We start from the raw sequence: 17,876 nt of genomic DNA on the forward strand, positions 1-17,876 counted from the left end.
TTTTTTTTGCGTTACGCGGGCCTCTCACTGTTGTGGCCTCTCCCGTTGCAGAGCACAGGCTCCGGACGCACAGGCCCAGCGGCCATAGCTCACGGGCCCAGCCGCTCAGCTGCATGCGGGATCCTCCCGGACCGGGACATGAACCCGTGTCCCCTGTATCGGCAGGTGGACTCTCAACCACTGCGCCACCAGGGAAGCCCATAAACACTATATATTAAGGTAGCTGATATCTTTCACTAATAACTATGAATTTATCTAGATTCTCTTTCAGAATCCTAGATCATATCTGGTTTTCCTAAATATTTTTCCTCTACATTTCCCCCAATTTTAGATATGGTTATGTATAATTTATATCACTAGTTTAGTTACAAATATTAGCATTTTGATATGTTTTCTGGCACTCGTATACAATCATTATCAAGAGAAATTTCTGAAAAAAGAATTGTGCCCTTCGGCTAATATTTTAGCTACTTCAGAACAAAGATTACTAGAGAGTTCATCAAAAGGAAAGAACTTGCACATGAATAAAATTTCCTTTGGCCAAATAAACATAATTAACAAGAAAACTGGAAATAAACTTGTCCCACATATTTATAGAGTAAACTAAAAATTGTCCTGTGCTTTGCTTATCTATCTTCTTCAATGACCTTCAGGCTGGTAGAAGGCAAAGCTCTAGAGACTTCTCCCTTGGTAACCCCAGAACTTACCATAGTAGCTGGCTCCACAGCCATTGGAAATATTCCATCAAGATTCATTTCCATGAATAGAGAACTAAAAGTCTATGCATGATATAGAGTTCTGAGAAAATGTTAAGACTACAGGAAAAGGCAATCTACAAAATGGTTTATAAACTATGTGTCTTGATTTAAATATTGTATAAAATCTATAAATAAAGCAATCCTGTATTTAACCTATAAGATTGGCTGTGACATAAATGATGCTACTTTCCTACTATTGGTGTCATGGAGACTTACACATATACTTTACTTGTAGTCTACATCTTGTAGACAGTCAAAAAATTGTAACTTTGCCAACTCTGTTTATATGAGTGCAGTCTGAAGGGAATATGACCGTTGTTTAAGTTTTGTGCTTTAAATGCACTTTGCCAATGACCTGTTATCTATCAGATTAAAAAGGAACGATGAATGGACTTCCTTAGTGGCGCAGTGGTTAAGAATCTGCCTGCCAATGCAGGGTACATGGGTTTGAGCCCTGGTCCGGGAAGATCCCACATGCCGCGGAGCAACTAAGCCCGTGCACCACAACTACTAAGCCTGAGCTCTAGAGCCCGTGAGCCACAACTACTGAGCCCACGTGCCACAACTACTGAAGCCCACGCGCCTAGAGCCCGTGCTCCGTAACAAAGTGAAGCCACCACAATAAGCCCACGCACGACAATGAAGAGTAGCCCCTGCTCGTCGCAACTAGAGAAAGCCCGCGCACAGCAACGAAGACCCAACGCAGTCAAAAATAAATAAATAAATAAACAAATAAAAAGGAACCATGAACCCTGGGAAGAAGAACTAAAATAACTTTATAACTCTCAATATTTACCTTCAAGAACTTACTGGAGCAGAGAGTTTTCCTTACCATCTCATATGAATTGTTTCCATTTCCAGCTCTACACATCTTGTCCCTTTTGTAGGGAGTGCCCTTCCCCTGGCTTGTTACCTGTATAAGTTCGACCTGTCAGTCATTCGGGCCCTGCACTTCCTCTAAGAAGCCTTCCCCAAACTTCCGATGGGATCTCTCATTTCTCTGGATATCCCTAGCATTCGTTTTCCAACAATTACTTGTCACTTCTTATTTAATGGCTATTGCCATTATTTATTTTTTATGGGAATCCTGGTATTTCTAACCAAATTTCAAACCCTTAAGACACTGTTATGTGTTTCTCTGGAAGGAACATTAAGAGTTCTCATTACAAGGATAATTCTTTTTCTTTTCTTTTTGTTTTATCTATGTGAGATGATGGATTATAACCAAACCTACTGCTATGATATTTCATAAGATATGTAAATCAAACTACAATGCTGTACACCTTAAACTTATACAGTGACATATGCCAATTATGTCTCAATAAAATGGGGAAGAAAAGAAGCACTGACCCGTTTATCGTTTCATTCACCTAACAATTCCTCTAGGAAGCTGATGGGGCCGTGGCCCTAACTGACTATTCACTTTCCCATCTTCTCTATAAGATGGTTGCTGCCTTGAGGGTAGGGTAGGGATGATGTGTTTGTATTGTATCTTCAGGACTTTGAATAATACCTGCTAAACTTGGATCGCTAGTGAATGGTAGCTTCTGGAATGAATATATGGGAATATTGAGATTCAGTGAGCTGCAATGTCCTATGCAAGGTCACGGGGCCACTGAGCTGAAGAGGGCAGGAAGGTCTCCATCTGCATGCTTCCTAGTGACATAATCTAAATGAGATAGCACTGCAACCTAAAGAACAGGTAATCCGGACGTTTAAAGAAACAACTAAGAGAACAGTTGACTAAAGAGCAGACAACACTTAGACGCCTTATCATTCTTCCTTCCCAGAGAACTAAGGCATGGATTTGACCACTGTGAGACCCAGGAGAGCAGAGCCTTAGTCAGCAGGACCATGACCGTAGGCCAACTCAAGAGCCAAGCTAACAATAGGATGTCGGTGAAGGATAAACTGCTGCTCCTCTCATGGAAATGGCTCCTGCATGGCTAGGGTGAGATGTTTTGGAGAAACAGGAAGCTTCTGCTGAATGGATCTGGAGGCATCACAGAAGATGACTGACTACCCCACGGCTAAGAATAGTGCATTTCGTTAGGGCAGATGAAAAATGTGTGTTCAGTTCATCCAGGCAAGCTCACCTGCTCTAAAGTGGCCGTGCTGGTAGATTTTGAGAAATGATGTGATACCAAAGATAGAACACAACGTGCCAAAGCAAACATTTAGCAGCCTAAGTATAATGAGGTTTCACAGAGAATTTACATAGTTAACAGCATTTCCTACCAAACAAGCTCAGAAAGCATTTCTCTGTCTACTCTGAGCATTTTCACATTACGGGAAGCAGGCTTCACTCATCACTCCAGTTTCAGCCTATATTCGCTGTTTACTTTCCCTTTCACTGAGTTTTACTCTATTATTAAAATGATACCTCTGTATTTTATTGCCCCTGAACATCTCCAAGTGAAACATATTTTAGTGCCCGAAGAAGTGCAGGCATACTTTAAAGAGGTCTTTTTGAAAACACTCACAGCGTCCATGGGTCATGTAAGTGACATGTTACTAAGGAAGATAAAAGAGAGCTCAAAAGTAAACCATGATTCCTTGCTTTCTAGACAATTAAATTAAAGCCAACAAATGGCTTATAACCCCAGTGGAATGAGTTACAGATTTTATCTCATGTCTATGAAAAATGAGGACTTTGGGGAAACCTTTGTGTTTCAACCCTTCCACAATAAATCATACCTTCAAACCAGTCATAAGTAGTCCCATTTTCTTTCGAAATCCAATCGCCTATCACTTGCTTTATTCGTGTACTAATCAATTATAATTTAGGGGCACTGACAGCTAGCAGTGTTCTGTGATGGCTCTCATCATCCTTGCTTCACCATAAGATACAATACCACAACTTATCCATTTAAAAACTGTAAAAGGGGGAAAAAACCACAAGAAAACTACTTCATAAAAATAGACACCACAAAGGCTCAGAACAGGAAGAATTAAATTGGTTTTCCTGGAGTTCCATAGGTAATTCTGGCATTTGTGTCACTGGAGGGCAATGGATAAACTATATTTTAAAATAATTTTGTAATAAATCTTAGCCCTCTCTAAACCTAAGAGGTGTAGTTAGGAGGCTAAATATACTGCCAAAGAAACATCAGTAAAAGGAAAAACAACAGATGCAAAAGGTGCTATTCTTTTCTGCTTATCTATAGGAACGGCGAGTGCTCATGCTATAAATTCCTTACAGCCAGTGATTCCAAGGGGTTCCCTGGAAGGGTAGGGATTGTATAAAATAAAATAAAGATTAAGTTTATTAAGCACCATCTTGTGCCTCAGCATCCAGTGTGAGGATAATCATTTAAATGAACATTTTGAAACAATGTTGATGAAACTCCTAATTTAAATAAGCAAGGTTTAGAGTTGCCAGAATAGCTGTGTGGGCCTTGCCACGTTATTTTAGCAGTTAACCAATATATCTCAGTCTATATCAGAGATCTCTTATGGGATACAGCCCGCCATTTTAAACACCCAATTACGTGCATTCTCAAGTGCTTTCCATGGATCTTCATGTCTCATTCCTTGTATTAACTAGATAACCCAGTTGGCAAGATGTCTTTTGATATCATCAAGGTATCTTTTGCGTTTATATAACCAAATCCAACTGATATCCAACTACTTTCAAATCTAGAGCTTCCCAGTCCCACTTCCTAGGAAATTCTTGAGGTTGCCTGTCTGCTTAAACACTCTCTGAAACAGAACATGACACGACTCAAATGCTCGGTATTTCAGCTCTGCTTTAACTCCAGGTGTGTTGCCTATAAAGCCTGATCATGACGTCCTAGGAGTGCCTCTACAAATTGAGAAATTCTACCGCAAATCCCACTCTTCATGGGAGAAGGTTGGAAATAAAGGCATGCCTTGGTATTTAGCAACCCCCAAATGTGGAATGTCTGCTAGTTGAAACTTAGTTGAAATGATTAACTCTGTGGCTGAAAAGATGTGGCGAGTGTAGCATCACTTCTGCATTCTATGCCAATGGCAGACATAATTATTTGATCACCAGATTCTTTCGGCTTTGTTCAGGCTTGGCCTGCTAGTGTTCAGAACACAGCCTACCAGGAATACCAGGCAGTCACAACCAATGGACTGGAGCTGGTACTTGTGATCCAGTTATACTCCATGTCTCTTATTCCATAGAGGAGGAAACGGAGAGTCAACAAAGAGAAGTAATTCCCCTCTGCTCCTAACCTAGTTTCACCTAGAGCTGCTTAAGATTGCCTTTACCGGGAAGTCCTCTTATGACAAAGGCATGCAAATTCCATATCTACTGTAGGAATTGGTAGGAAAGACGAATTAAGGGTGAGCAGTGTTAAATGTGGTTAGAAGGAAGCTATTTTTATTCTAGAGTGGGAGAAGGAGGAGAGAACCAGTGTGCAAACCCTTCCCAGCATCTCCATCAGACTTCGGCAGTAGCTGAATTCTATTCTTTCCTCGAGGCCAGCACACTTTCACTTTCTAGCGGAATTTTTTTCTTACTCTCTGGACCTCTCCAAAATTCAAGATAATCTCTTTTTTGTTCTGAATTTCCCACAATCTTTTCTCTCTCCAACTTGGAGGACAGTCGACATTGTCTTTGGTGTGGTGTTTATCTCTTCTCTACTAGACTGTAGATTAGTTTAGGATGTAGGGCTATTCTTATTTATCTTGGAATTTACGCTAATCCCTTATCACAGTGCCTCATCCACAGAAGATATTCAATAAATATCTGTGGAATGCATGGCTAGAACAAAATGTGGAAAAAGTAGGGATGGCAGCAAGGAGGAGGTTAACGCCATGTTCAAACATGATCTCTCACCTAGTTCCCAGCTCCATTTCTCTCTCTCTCTTTTTAATTCTGTCCCACAGAGCACTTTACTTGGAATCCATTTCATTTTAAAATGAGAGATGAAGAAAGGCAACAATTTATATTTGTATTTGGAAACATTATGTTTATTATATATGTATATATATGTATGGGATTATATATGTATGGGACAGTACATTGACAGTTTGCAATTACAATTCAAGTGACGTTGATATAATCGCAGGTGGAGCTTCCCAGTCCAAAAGAAAGATAACCACCACAAGAAAACCAAACTATACTACACTGTCAACATTTTTTCTTTCCTTTCCTTTCCTTTTCATCTGTTTTATTCATCAGGTATTGGCTTTCTTCTATAACTTTTTTGGGAAAATAATTATTAAGAAAAATAATTATTAAGGAAAAAAATATTAAGAAAATAATTATTAAGAAATTTTTCTAATGTGAAACATAAAATGCTGATACTCTATATCCCATTTCCCTTTTCATAGAAAGGTTCTTCCAGGAGGCAAGGGCATTTTCAAAGAGAATAATGTGGACTCTACAAATTAGTGATAGCTTTCTTTGATATAACTTAGAAGTTCCCTAGATGCATCACAAGGTGCCACAGGCCTTGTCATGGACGTTATCTTATGGAAATTCATTATTACGGGGCACATGCAAATTGCCTTTAGAGAAGATGGTGGCAAGCACACTGTTGCATTTAGAAGACAGGAGAGAAAGAAAGTCACTATTAACTTGAAAACTTAAGAGCTTAATTATTCATGCATTAATAAAGCTACATTCCAAACTGAGCAAATGCATTTCATATTTGAGTACATTTAAAAAATAAACATCAATTCAATTAAATTGAACAAATATATTAATTGGAGGAGCCCACTTGTGCTGAATGCTGTGCTAGGCTCTGTATGCATATTTTATGACATATTAACTTTCTTGAATGGATAAATATGTGGGTGTGTACAGAAAACAGAATATTATTCACTCACGATAAAGAAGGACCATCCAAGCCATTTTGTGACAACTTGGGGGGACCTTGAGGACATTATGCTAAGCGAAGTAAGTCAGGACTTAGAAAGACAAACACTATATGATATCACATACATGTGAAATCTGAAAAAGCTGAAACTCGTAGGAACAGAGAGTAGAATGGTGGTTACCAGAGGCTACAGGTTGGGGGAAACTGGCAGATGTTGGTCAAAGGGTACAAAACTTCCAGTATAAGATGAATAAGTTTCAAGGATCTAATGTACAGCATAGTATTGCAATTAACAATACTGTGATATATACTTGGAAGTTGCTAAGAGAGAAGATATTAAACGTTCTCATGACAGAAAAGAAATAGTGATTAGACAATGTGCTGCGGACATTAGCTAACACAATGGTGGTGGATCATTTTGCAATATATAGGGTATTAAATCAAGATGCTCTACACCTTAAATTTACACAATGCTATACATCAGTTATATCCCAATAAGCTCGGAAGAAACACCTTAACATAATTTAGTGAAAAATATGTTGATAGTAGAAAGGCAGCCAGATATGAGAGTTAAATATCATTCTTCAGTTACCCTCACTTGTATTTAGGTCTAACTGTGATACATTGTTCTATCATTCTATTTATCCACACCAGATAGGCTTGGGTGTCAAACAGACATAGGTCCATTCTTGGCTCCGCCACTTAATCGTTTTTAAACTACATTGGGTTACTCAGCATCCCTAGGCCTAAAGTGGGATAATAAATAACAAGAATATCTTCATTTAATATTGTTATTGTGATATTGTTAAAAGTATGTGAGGCAATGCTTGTGAGGTGCTTTCATGGTTCCTAGCACATGTTAAGTGCTCAGTAAAATTTCACTTCTTATTACCTGTATCACTAATAATAATGACCTCTGTTAGAAACCTCGAAGAGCTTTAATTACCAATTAAATTCCAAATTATTAGATTCTAGAGTATGTAATTGTTACAAATCAAAATATCACAATTGGGATAAGAAATATCATTCCGAGAAATAATCAACCGAAAGTAGACGTGTTAATTAAGTGTCAAGTAAAGGCATCCTACCTTAAAATTTGTACTTGAAATAAATCTGCAGAGAATATACAACTTTCAAGTTATTCCAATAACTTTGGCATTCTGAATGTCCTCAATTATTTTAAGCCAAGTAAAAACTATCTCCTAAATGAATCTCCTATGTGAGGAAACTGATTCAACAATGACTCAAGGGGAAATACAGCATTGCTTCTCACCACAATTAGAAATTTTAATATATTTAATTTAAGGACAATTAGTCTACAGTCAACGGAGTTGACACTACCTGACGGTTACGGATAACATCCAGAGGTAGAAAACTAGAGACAAGAAGAATGACCTTTATTTGTCACAGTGAGAAACAGTACACCCTAAAAATATTAAAAGATATATCAGATATTAGGGGGAAAAGAATTGAGCTTGAGATTCTAATTTTGAGAGAGAGGGTTATGAGACCAATCTTTGTTCAGTAAAATTGGACCAAGTAAAAGGAAGCATCTACTACAACTTTGTTTTTGAATTTGTAATAAATAGCTTCTAACACTGGCATATCTTCTCTTGCACAGGAAAAGATTTTAAAAAAGGAAAACTGTTCTTTCAGTGAGTGCCTCATGGTGGTACGTTTGGTGTGATAACATATGAAAGACAACTGAGGTACTCTGTTGTCCTGACAGTGGTTTTTGGGTTATTTTTTCCTTCAAATTCTGTGAACGCGTGGAGCCATCAGGATCTGTTTATAATTTCACTGAGCTGAGGTTTACTCTCATAACTAAACAATAAAGTTAAAGTAATGAGTTTCAATCACAGGACTGCAGCACATAGTTTAATTTACATGGATAATTAAAATCACCACGCCTACTGTCCTTTCTTTGTACTTGGAACTGTCCTAGAAAGATAGCTGGATATTACCATGATCCCTTTTCCATGAAAGGGTGAGGGAGGAGAGTAAAGGGGTGTGGACAGCCATTTAATGTAATTCACCCACACCCTTTCAAAGTTGAAAATGCCTCTAAGTGAAATATATTTGGCCAGTTGGTTTTAAGTTCCAAATGAAAATTATTCTGATAATTAAGGGAAGTTTAACAAACTGGCATGAGCACTTACAACAGAAAACACTACTTCTGCCTTCACTTTCCAGCATGTCCAGTGGGGTTTCCTTGGTAACGAGTTGCATATCTTTATCTGCTGAGTCACAGAGCTCTATCTATGGGCAGTAATTTCTCATTCCACTAATCATTTGCAAACTATTATTTAACTGTCAGAACCCCATAGTGAAGCGACAAGTTCTAATTTTATAGTAGAAAGAAAAATAAAACCTACAGAGAAAGAACCTTTATGGATTTCATTTTAAAAAATTCAGATTCCATATTCACTCCTAGGGTAATCATTATTTATTGGTGAATTACTTTGCTAACCCATCCACAGCAACCTGGTACTTGTTTTATATTTTCTTTGAGCTCTGCGACAAAAGTTAGAGCCTAGCAACCTGATATTGTTTGACAGGGCTGAAGGGGAAGCCATTATTACTCATGACACTAATGCCACCATTTGCATGATGTCACTCGGCCCAGGCTGGGTATGGGATGCTACATCCACCCTGAATTGAAGGTACGTGATGGTGACAGGTATTTCTGAGAGCACTGCTGCAATCTATGTACTAATTTTTATAGAGGTTGGGAATTTTATATAAATGGTGTATACTCTGCCATAAATTTCTTTGTTGGATTATATTGCATTTTTAATATTTTATGGAACACACTATATCTTTGATATGGACAAACTACTGTCAAAAAATGAGAAGGGGGCTTCCCTGGTGGCGCAGTGGTTGGGAGTCCGCCTGCCGATGCAGGGGACGCGGGTTCGTGCCCCGGTCCGGGAAGATCCCACATGCCGCGGAGCGGCTAGGCCCGTGAGCCATGGCCGCTGAGACTGCGTGTCCGGAGCCTGTGCTCCGCAACGGGAGAGGCCACAGCAGTGCGAGGCCCGCGTACCGCAAAAAAAGAGAGAGAGAGATTCTATTTTTAATGAGGAGTGATATGGCGAGTTGATACTAGATTCTCAAAGCCTATGAGAAACTTACTCTAAAAAAATTAAATAACTAAACTTACTTGGGAGTAATACAGTTTACTAATAAGATTGAATTAATATTTTGTTTTAATTTCTTAAGAGACAGATGCTATTCTGTTTACCTAAGAGCACAGCATACTTAACAAAATTAAAATTAGTTTACCATTAAGAAAGTTGATAGTTGACTTCTTGTACTTAAGAACAACATACAGAAATCCAATTACAAATTCAAAAATGCTTCCAGCAACTGTTTCGCTTTAATAATATGTATTAATAATTAACTGACATTTTGCACTAGAAAAGTTGTTAAGTCTGATGGGCTAATTATGTGAGTGAAGATAGAACATTCACAAACAAATTAATTTGGATTTATTTAATTTAGACACATTTAAAAAGTAGAGGCAAGATATTGGATAGGGCTTCCCTGGTGGCACAGTGGTTGAGAGTTTGCCTGACGATGTAGGGGACACGGGTTCGTGCCCTGGTCCGGGAAGATCCCACATGCCGCGGAGCCGGCTGGGCCTGTGAGCCATTGGCTGCTGAGCCTGTGCGTCCAGAGCTGTGCTCCACAACGGGAGAGGCCACAGCAGTGAGAGGCCCGCGTATCGCAAAAAAAAAAAAAAAAAAAGATGATGGATAATTTTCAAAGCCAGAAACTCATGTCTAGAAATACCTTCAAATGTTATACAGCAAATACTTCTATGTGCCAATTATGAATGATGGTAAAAACAAACACTCATATCCTGCAACTAGAAATCAAGCAAGAATTCAGTAAAGTAAAACAGTTAAGCTGATAGTTTTAAAGAGTTACCCTTCTTTTTATACCCTCCCTTTCCTTAATAATGGGATTGGGCATCAGGAAATGGACCAGAAATGGAGCAACCCTTAAGTGTCGTTATACCCAATGAACCTCTAGGTCAGCAAATCTGACTCCATTGCTGAGTCTTATTTACTAAAAATAGCTTTAAATAGAACTTCAGACATCAACATATTTGTAACAGTAAGATACCAAATTATTTTTCCTTTTTAAACAGTATCAACACGTGGTTTCTGATCTTTTTATTCCAACCTGGACTGCAAACCAACTTCCACAAAGTTAGCTGTAGTTAAAGCCATTCTCTCCAAGTCATAAAAAGAACCTTCTTAGAAGAATCATGAAGGGGTGTGTAAACAGGCAGAAAGAATAAGTCCAATTGCATGAAATTACTTGCACGTATCTCATTGTTCTTACTCTAATAGTCAATTCAGTATTACATGGATTCTAAAAAATTTTGCTAGAGTCCATATGAAATATTATTATGCTACTCTAAAAACACATGATGGACCATGTGATACATACAAAGGGAACACTCTCAACGTCACTGCCATGCTGATATTTCTGTCTGAAATGCTTTTCTTTTCACAGGTCCCTTGGTCAATTCCTACTCATATTTTAAGCCTGAACTTAAAAATCAATCCCTAAAACAGATTTCCCCTATCCAAGATTATGCCCCCTTTAATATTTCCTCATCACCCCCTTAATTTCCTCTCATAGAACCTATCACAACTAATGATTATACATCTTTTGTAGTTTTTCAACTCATGTCTGTGCCTCTTAACTCCATGAAGACAAAGCCTGTTTCTATTTTATGGCTCGCTATATTTCTTAGTAAATAAGTATTTTTTGAAAGAATGAATGAATGGCTACCTAGTTTGTACCCCTCCTGTTTTGTATATACTTTACAAAACATCCAGACTCCATACAAACTGACAATTTTTTTTTTTTTTTTTTTTTTTAGCGGTACGTGGGCCTCTCATTGCTGTGGCCTCTCCCATTGCGGAGCACAGGCTCCGGACGCGCAAGCTCAGCGGCCATGGCTCACGGGCCCAGCCGCTCCACGGCATGTGGGATCTTCCCGGACCGGGGCACGAACCCGTGTCCCCTGCATCGGCAGGCGGACTCTCAACCAGTGCGCCACCAGGGAAGCCCCAAACTGACAATTTTAAAGAACAAGTTTACCTGCATTTTTCAACTCCCCTCCTATTTCCATTAGTCTTTATATAATAACAAGAGTTTAGTTGACAAAGCAATCCTTTTCCTTGTATCCATATACACAGTTTGTTTTTCTAGGGTCTCTGTACTTTATATATTTAAACTTAGAATAAGTAAGTAGCAGGTAAGACCGTTACATATTCTTCTGCTCTTGCATGAAGCCTCAAAAATAATACTAACAGTAGAATAATAACCATGGATTTTATAAACATATTTTGTACTTGACTAATTTACACATGTTAAAGATTTGATGGTAACTAATAATTCATCAGTCTTTTCTACATGCAAACCAAGAAATGATTAACAACAGTTTGAATATCAAACATAATGATACAGAGGCAGCTTTCAATCATCACTAAGAAATGATGGCATCAGCTTGAATATCAACACAATGATACTGAGGCAGCATTCAATCATCCATGCTAATAGAATAGATACAATCCATCCTCACCAATAAATGCAAAGCCTCACTTTACTCTTAATTTGTTTTCCTCTTTAATCCATTGTAAGATCTGCTAAGAGGCAGAAAGGAAAGATGGAGGCCACCACTTCTATTTTTGCCTCTGCCCAGCCTCTTCGAATGGGGATAACTAAAAGCAGTATAATGTTTTTCAACTAAAAGTAGTATAAGATCCTTTAGGAAAAAGGAGAAGAGGAGGAAAGAAGGAAAGCAGAAAAAGGAGGAGGCATGGCAACTCACAAAGAGAATAAGGGGTCTCTAGATATTCCACGAGGAATTATATTTTGGAAGAAATTCTGAGCTACCTAACAGAGGTTTGCCAATAACAGAAGAGAGAATGCAATGACAATAGACGTTAATTCTGGATCAAAACTAAGTAACTAAAGGCAGGTCTAATCTCAACACTCAGGACAGGCATAACAAAGTTCAGTGAAGTTATCAGACTTTCACGTACACAATCCTCCTCTACAGAGTCACAAGACTCTTCCTGGTCATCTTCCTACTTCCAAGTGGTCAAAGCAATATTTCTTCCAGTGAGATGCATGTAATTTTTCATTATATGGTTTCAAATCAAGTGCCAGTCTTAGAAAACAGAAACAGAAAATCAACATTGTGAAGTATTATAGATTTTGCATGTCTCAACAGCTGTGATGAATTAGTCACAGCTACAATGAACTGTAGGAAAAATCTACAGGCAATATATTGCTTTTCCAAGTTCTATATTAAAGTAAAAGAAAACCCTAAAGTAATATTATATAATAAATTATTGTAACAGTGGTTGGCAGTAGGAGTAATTTAAATAAGATTAATTTAACAACCTTTAAATATCAATAAGTAATAAATATCTTCATGCATGGGGGTCCACATTTCACTTTATTTAGAAATAATGAATAATGCTAGTAGCCTAATATAACCCTAATAAGAGAATAGGAATACTCTAAACTTTAACAATTTTCATTAGAAGAGCTCAAGTATTGCTTCCATTTGACTGAAACTGCATCTGTCCCACATTAGGCAAGCAAAAGTTAAGTTCTGTAAAGATGTTCCCAAATTAACTTTGCAAAGGAAAAGCAAAATAAACCCAAACACTAAACCAAATCATGCAATCGACCTCACTGGCAATGATCTATTCTTAACTGCATACACATTATGTTCTTTTTTTTTTTTTTAACATCTTTATTGGAGTATAATTGCTATACAATGGTGTGTTAGTTTCTGCTGTATAACAAAGTGAATCAGCTATACATATACACATATCCCCATATCCCCTCCCTTTTGCATCTCCCTCCCACCCTCCCTATCCTACCCCTCTAGGTGGTCACAAACCACCGAGCTGACCTCCCTGTGCTATGCAACTGCTTCCCACTAGCTCTCTATTTTACATTTGGTAGTGTACATATGTCCCATGCCACTCTCTCACTTCATCCCAGCTTACCCTTCCCCCTCCCCATGTCCTCAAGTCCATTCTCTAGTAGGTCTGCGTCTTTATTCCCGTCTTGCCCCTAGGTTCTTCATGACCATTTTTTTTTTTAGATTCCATATATATGTGTTAGCATACGGTATTTGTTTTCCTCTTTCTGACTTACTTCACTCTGTATGACTGACTATATTCTTAATAGGTTTTCATTATGTGTTTTCAATGTTTTAAAAATATAATAATAGTAAAGATTTTGCATTATCGGGTATTGAGTTATTTTTAGTTCTTAGTCGTTTACTGTATTGCCAAATTTCCCACAGTAAAATATATTACTTTGATTAAATTATAATAATATATAAACTTCCAAATGTTATTTTTAAGCTTAATTAGCTATGGGCCCTGCCTAGAAGAATGTATGATTCCATACATATGTGTTAGGGGCAGTACAGGAATAAAGATGCAGATGTAGAGAATGGACTTGAGGACATGGGGAGGGGGAAGGGTAAGCTGGGACGAAGTGAGAGAGTGGCATCGACTTATATATATTACCAAATGTAAAAGAGCTAGCTAGTGGGAAGCAGCCACATAGCACAGGGAGATCAGCTCAGTGCTTTGTGACCACCTAAAGGGGTGGGATAGGGAGGGTGGGAGGGAGATGCAAGAGGGAGGAGATATGGGGATATAAGAATATGTATAGCTGATCCACTTTGTTATAAAGCAGAAACTAACACACCATTGTAAAGCAATTATACTCCAATCAAGATGTTAAAAAAAAAAGAATGTATGAAGATCAGAGTCTTAAATATCTTACACAAAAATGTATGTAATCAACTTATGAGGGTTGACTCAGGGAGTGGAAGGGATACAAGCTGAGGTGGTGGGTTGCTCACTGCTCTGCACTGATCAGACAGCTGGACGTTTGATCTGAAGAGGCAAAAGAAGACACAGCATGGCTTTGAAGAGCAAAACAGCACAGCTGAAATAAAAGAAGACTAAACAGGTTTGGGGACCAACTCTGTAAATTATGTGCTGCTATTACCTTTAATACTGAAACCAGCAAAGCCTCAAAAGTTGGTGTGAACAGGCTCTTCTAGAAGGTTGTTAAAAATCCACATCCTCTGTTCACCAGCACACATTTTGATGCATTTAGTCTTAGCAGTGACTCAAGAATGTGCATTTTTAGTGCAAATCCCCTCCTGAAGCCAATACAATTACCCAAGAACCACACTTTGGAAAACACTGGATCGCAATGGGATTCAGTGATTTTTGGCTGAAGTCAACCACTGAACCAGCATGATTTTCTAGGCTGATGTTCTTAGCCATCTTGAAAAGAAGAGAAATAACTTAACCATGCAAAATGTAATGTCCTATAATAACTAAATACTCCATTATAGACAGTGAAATATAAAATACATTGGAAGGGGGTTCAACAAAGATGTGAAAGCTTTTCTGTATTGTTTGTCCAGTGAATATTAAAAGTTGTAGTTGAGTGAAATGGCAGTTAGAGAAAATGAAGGAAATAAATAGATTGCAAAAACTGTAATCTGAAAGTAGCATTTTCTTTGTATCTTGAGCGTGTAACACATTTTTCTTTCATTAAACTGTGGCATGCTGTTTTCTAGCTTCTATTCATCCTATTAGCTCCTGATTCACAATTTGACTGCTTAGACTCCTGATTCTTAAACAAAAAAGAAAAAGTAGGTCACTCAAGCTCTTCCACCAGAGGCTGTAGATAGACTAGGCTCAATAAGTCTGTTGAATCCTTAACACGGCCGCAGTGCATCACAATATCATGATCACAAACCCTACCCTGTCCTGGGTAAATATATGCATTCTGGTCATTTACAAGTGAAAAGTGGTCAGAGTTTATGTCAAAAATGAAATATTCCTAGCACATCTTAGCCATGCCAAAAATATCCAGAGCAAGCACATGACCTAGTACTTTTTTTTTTTTTTAATTTTTAATTTTTGCTTCCAAGTTCCCTGCTATCTTTGTCAAACATCAAGTTTGGAAAAATAGTTCCTTTTAAGGGGTTATCACACAAGTCATTACAGAAGTAATAACAAAAACCAAGCTTTCTCTTGACATACTCCTATGTCACCTATTTCTCCCCTTTTCCCAGTACTTCTGCTGTGATAATCTATGGATTCGTTCAATAGATATTAATTTCTAAGCACTGCCACCCAAAACCAAAATAAAGTAGGGCGTGTGGTGAAATCCAGCCACCCCAAATGCCCAAATCCTCTTCACCATGTAAGAGGGAGCAACTGAGTTAACAAGTCCTCACACTGACTCAACTCAGTTCAAGACAACAAAAGAGCTCCCACTCTTGGTCTCAACTGTAGGGTGGGTGATGTGAAAATCAGCAGAGATTTGGGAAGAATGAGGAGATGGAAGAAGGATTTGGAGAATGGGGATTGGGGAGGGAGAAGTCAGTAAAAAGTATCAAATGAAATATGAGAATGTACTGAGCTTTATGCCACTGACCACTAATAAGATATGGATTAGGACAGCTCTATGAATGCACCTGTACAAAGTCCATGATCGACATGAAGACATAGCGTGAGATGCTCACTGAAAATCCAATGATGGGTGATCACCTGGTACAGGTCATATGGAGCCAGTGGCCACACAGAGAAGATATATGGAGGTGAGGAACACCTCCCCTTGTGGTCCCTGCCCGCAAGGAGTTCACTCTCTAGGCTGAGGCAGGGGGAGCACCCACACTGAAAAGGCCAGCCCGCAGAGATTCCCAAGTAAATGCAATGGAACACAGGTCGTGTGATTTGTATCAAGAAGGATGAGTAAGGATTAGCAAGGCAAAGGGGAAAAAGAAGCGTGGTTCAGGTAGAAAGAGAAGCTTGACTCAAGTCATCCAGAAATGACAGTAAGCAGCATGTTTAAAAAAATATATGATTTGCACGACTAGTATCTACAGCCTGGATATGGACAAAAATGGCCAGAGAGGCAAAAAAGAAAGGTAGATTGGGGCTGTTTATAAAAGTCCACACTCGGATAGCATATTAAAGGAGTATGGAATTGATTATACAGTAACAAAAGCTACTAGAGATTTTAAAGCTGAAGAACAAAAGGAGCAGTTGTGAGTCATGGAGAACACTGAGAGGGACAGTTACTATTTGGGGCCACCCAGGAATTTTTCCTTCAGCCAAACACCTGTCTTCCCTTGGAGGAACTGCCCTTCTCCCCGAGACTCAGAGTTGTTGATGCTGGTTAGTCAAACTGCATCTCATCACTCCCCAGGAGGATCCCAATTTCTCCCAGAATCTTCTACTCATCTTCTAGAGACAGCTAGAAACCAGGCATGAAAAGCAGGCCAGTTCCATCGGACACTGCCTGCCTGGAACTGGGACTTCAGCCCAGGGATGGACACAAAAATAAGGTAAGTACTCATTTTACCTGTTGTTTCCTAACCGGGCAGTTCTTCAGTTGGTCACAATTTCTCTCTTTCCTTCTTCTTAGCCATCCAGGTCACCTTGGTTCCTGCCCATTTCTTTTTATTTTTTTAAATTTTTTGAGCCATAATATGGGAAATTTATTGACAACAAACTACACTGCAGATTATCTTTTTACATTATATTGTATTGATTGAGAGCATACAAATCATATCTTAAAAAATCAATAATAAAAAATACTCAATGGGGGGAAAAGGACATTTATATTTTGGGTTTAGTATTCAGTGGACAGAAACCTCAAAGGCTGAAGTGATTATTAAACAGGACAGATGCCAATTAAATACGGGACAGACCTGCTGCAGATGACAAGGCACTTCAACCCTGTCACCTCTGTTCTCACACCTCAAACATTGCCAGACTTATCACACACACACACACACACACACACACACACAAACACACACACCCCTTACAGAACACACATGCTTATATACCTACACACACACACAAACACATATTCCTACACTTACATACATACTCATTTCAAAGGACATACATTCATATACGTGAGCGTGGACACATGTACGTGCACACACACACACACACGCACACCTTGACTGGATTAGAGCAGGGCAAATACTATGAACTAACTGTGTCTTCCTTAGAGGGCATCTTAGATCCATTGAAGAGTCATAACACCCATCTCTGTCAGTTCAAAGTCATTGGGAAGCTTCCAGGAGCAGCAGCGTTGGATCCATCTTTTCATTTTGACTTTTTTTCATGGAAATTTCAAACATGCCCCACAGCAAATGAAGTCTCATGTACCCATCATCCAGCTACAGAACTCATCAACTCATGATGATTCTTGTTTCCTTTAG

General features: G+C 38.6%; 1 protein-coding gene across 1 annotated transcript in view; it reads right to left on the bottom strand.

Moving 5' to 3' along the window:
• Positions 1-17,876, bottom strand: part of TENM2 (teneurin transmembrane protein 2) — a 1,008,125-nt gene that overhangs the window by 791,673 nt on the left and 198,576 nt on the right. The gene's annotated exons all lie outside the window — the stretch shown is intronic.

This window comes from Phocoena sinus, chromosome 3, assembly GCF_008692025.1.
Source record: "Phocoena sinus isolate mPhoSin1 chromosome 3, mPhoSin1.pri, whole genome shotgun sequence".
Taxonomy (NCBI): Eukaryota; Metazoa; Chordata; class Mammalia; order Artiodactyla; family Phocoenidae; genus Phocoena; species Phocoena sinus.